This window comes from Electrona antarctica (genome assembly GCF_951216825.1).
Source record: "Electrona antarctica genome assembly, chromosome: 12".
Classification (NCBI taxonomy): Eukaryota; Metazoa; Chordata; class Actinopteri; order Myctophiformes; family Myctophidae; genus Electrona; species Electrona antarctica.
Genome location: NC_136793.1, coordinates 11,322,754 through 11,326,884, shown reverse-complemented (window position 1 = coordinate 11,326,884; position 4,131 = coordinate 11,322,754).

Below are 4,131 nucleotides of genomic sequence, written 5' to 3'. Positions count from 1 at the left end.
CTGCACGGCCCACCTGACCTTCAATCACAGTTACCACTAGATCAGACCACAACCATTCCAACCGAACCCATAGTCACACAGATGCAGCCTCCATTGTTGCAGCCTCTTATTATGCCATATCTGGAGGTCCAGTCAACGGACCGACACAGTCAACAGTTGACTAATGCTCCCTTTTCGATCGCACATGCTCAGCCCCCAATAGCATACAGTCGACCTTTACCGATCAGCAGCCAGCTGTCTGTCATACCCACTCAGTATCTACTCTCCCAGAGAACATTCCAGACAGCACAGACATCATCAGGTACGCAAATCCAACATGAAATCAATGAGCCATCGACACCGGCTACGACACATGATGACACCCAGACCAGTGGAGTCCCTTTTCAGCGTTTGATATCAGAACCACCCTCTGTGTCTTCATTAAATAAGGTCCTGGTCCAAACACCAATTTCTCAGTTGTCCACCTCTGGGTCTTCTGAGCAATCGCTCAGCGATTTGCAGAACGTTGCAACCAAACCGAGCCCTTATCGTGTAGGTCCACGCATCTCATCTCTCGATTTGGCGGAGTCCCCTCGAGCACAGCTTGTATTCACAGTGACCCAGTCTTCATCCACCCGCACACCGATGCCTCAAAGTCATCCGCTGCGACCCTTTATCCCAAGTCTTCCCCTAGCCAAACCCTTTAGCCCAAGTCTTCCCCTAGCCAAACCCTTTAGCCCAAGTCTTCCCCTAGCCAAACCCTTTAGCCCAAGTCTTCCCCTAGCCAAACCCTTTAGCCCAAGTCTTCCCCTAGCCAAACCCTTTAGCCCAAGTCTTCCCCTAGCCAAACCCTTTAGCCCAAGTCTTCCCCTAGCCAAACCCTTTAGCCCAAGTCTTCCCCTAGCCAAACCCTTTAGCCCAAGTCTTCCCCTAGCCAAACCCTTTAGCCCAAGTCTTCCCCTAGCCAAACCCTTTAGCCCAAGTCTTCCCCTAGCCAAACCCTTTAGCCCAAGTCTTCCCCTAGCCAAACCCTTTAGCCCAAGTCTACCCCTAGCCAAACCCTTTAGCCCAAGTCTTCCCCTAGCCAAACCCTTTAGCCCAAGTCTTCCCCTAGCCAAACCCTTTAGCCCAAGTCTTCCCCTAGCCAAACCCTTTAGCCCAAGTCTTCCCCTAGCCAAACCCTTTAGCCCAAGTCTTCCCCTAGCCAAACCCTTTAGCCCAAGTCTTCCCCTAGCCAAACCCTTTAGCCCAAGTCTTCCCCTAGCCAAACCCTTTAGCCCAAGTCTTCCCCTAGCCAAACCCTTTAGCCCAAGTCTTCCCCTAGCCAAACCCTTTAGCCCAAGTCTTCCCCTAGCCAAACCCTTTAGCCCAAGTCTTCCCCTAGCCAAACCCTTTAGCCCAAGTCTTCCCCTAGCCAAACCCTTTAGCCCAAGTCTTCCCCTAGCCAAACCCTTTAGCCCAAGTCTTCCCCTAGCCAAACTTCTGCCACCCTCAACACAGTCACATCAGTCACCCCATGTGCAAACTCGGCCTGCTCGTGACAAAGGTCAACCTTCACAGACCCCGTATCAGCAGCCATCTGCGACCCAACCTCAGCTCACGTTTACCACGCCTGCGCTTCCTCCAACCCGGTCGTCTCCGACGCAATATCATGGCACGGAACCCAAACCCCCGTTACAGACTGTATCCTGGAAGCTCCAGAACCAGCCTGGAACTCCTCTGGTTCTGCAGTCGCCCCGCTCAACCGCTCGTCCTCCCGATTTCACCTCCGGCGCTTCTACCTCCAGCGATGGAAAAAGTACTCAACATTTGTTACTTAAGTAAAAGTATCAATACTACCCCGTTACAAGTAAATGTATGGTAATCAAAATTGACTTGAGTAAAAGCACTAAAGTATTGGTGTCAAAATGTACTTAAAGTACCAAAAGTAGAAAGTACTCATTATGCAGAATGTCTCATTTCACAAGTTCAAAATGTAAAAAAGATCGTTTGAAAATAGCAGATCTACAAGCTCACAATGCTTCGCATCGTGGTGCATTGTGAGCATTGTGATCTGCTATTTTCAAAGTGGTTAATGTATGTTTTGTAATAATAATCAAAATCTACAAAGTAACTAGTAACTAAGTTTTCAAATAATTTTAGTAAAAGTACAATATTTGCCCCTGAGATATATTGGAGTATATTTTTTCCCCTAAAAGTATGGGGAAAAAAGTAACTTCAACATTGTACTTAAGTACAGCACTTACTAGAGTAAATGTACTTAGTTTCTTTCCACCACTGTCTACCTCAGACGTCGAGGTTCCCGGCACCCATCGGGCGACCGCAGCGGGTCAGACCCACCCGAATGTCAGCCAGCGAGCTCGCCCCTCGCAGCAGCACGAATCAGCCAATGACACGGAGCCCACAGAGTGGCTGAAGAGGAATACCTCCCAGTCCCCCATGACCAGCAATGATCCCAAGTAAGTTGAATAAAACAGTGGACTAATATTGAGAGGATCTTTGCGTTTTGAACAACATGCCATTGTGTCAGTCGAAAAAAGGCCCCATTACCTTTTACTAGTTGGCATCTCAAACAACTCACTAGTTTAGTAAGAATAGAACCTGTTCACTGAGCTATGGTTTGGATACAATATCGAAATACCAGACTAAATAACTGAAACTGTAATGTGTGTGACATTGATGACATTGAGAAAATGTCCTTAGTTGGGTGAATATGAAATCTATCTTCCATTTCATCACCTATGCAAGGCCAGCTTAAACTGTGAAATACAACTTATTTTATATTCCATTATTTATGGTTCTGGCCTTTTTGAATCTCTCTCCTAATACATTCCTCCTGATAAATGAAATGAGAAATAAAACTAATATTGTGCCACATTAGTATTATCTGTGTGCGTGCGTAGCGGAAAGTTGGTCCAGTCGTTTCCCACCCTGGGCATTTCCTACCCTTTAGCGCAGTCGTGAAATTGTTGTCAATTCAAATGCATGATCGTGTTTATCAATTCCATGTGCCAGAGTAAGAGGGCGGTCTCCGTCATGGCTGCCAGTTCTGGAGAAACACGACATCCCCATCGTGGTGGGAGTGGGCGTGTCCCTGGCCTTCATCCTCATCACCATGGCCTTCTATTCGTTGGTCCAAAAGAACGAGCCTGCACCCACGAGCCGAACAGGTCCGTCACTCACTCACTCACTCCCACTGAGTAAGAGTCGTCTATTAGACACCCGTCTAAAAAATAATGGTCTAAAAATGAACGTTTTTTTTAGCGGTCTAAACTTAGTCTAGACGTTGATTAGCAGTTTTTAAAGGAGCATTCAGTGATTTGGGTGATTTGGAAAAAACCCAGGTCCGCCCCGGTAACTAGATGTGCACATGCACACGCTCTACAGTGGGGGAAGTACAACAGACCAACAGCACGTGCACCAATGCCCGCCCCACTCGATCATGATTGGAGGAAGGCCCCTCTCATCCTGATTGGATGAAGGCTTTGCCACCCAAAGCCCAAACTGAAACTAGGGTTTTTTGACCCCAGGGGCTCACTGGGGACAGGGAGGAACTCCTTATATGGTCAGCACACTTTATAGTAGGGAGGATTATCCAAAAAATAAGAAAAAAATAAGTGATATTTGAATTAAGTGAAATCACTGAATATACCTTTAAGTAAACGTATCAATAATGCAATGTAGAACTATACCCTGTTCCAAGTAAAAGTCCGGAATTCCAAATGTGCTAAAGCTAAAGTAAAAAGCACAAACTTATTGTCATCAAAATGTGCCAAAAGTAGAAAGTACTCACTATGCAGAATGTCCCATTTCAAGTTTACAAATGTATAAAAATCTTTGTGAAAATAGCAGATCTACAAGATCACAATGTGTCATGCGACGCGATGCATTGTGAACTTGTAGATTGGCTTTTCAAATAGCCGGAGCTTGAAGTGTTTAATGTATATTGTGTAATAATAATCAAAACTACAAAGTAACTATAGTAACTAAAGAATTGTAGTTGAGTAGAAGTAAAAGTATTGGAAATTGGAAATGCTCAAGTAAAGTACAAACACGTCAAAAATGTACTTAAGTACAGTACTTAAATAAACGTACTAGTTACTTTCCACCACTGTCTAAACGAAATCTTGCATCGATCAGAAACAACCTTTA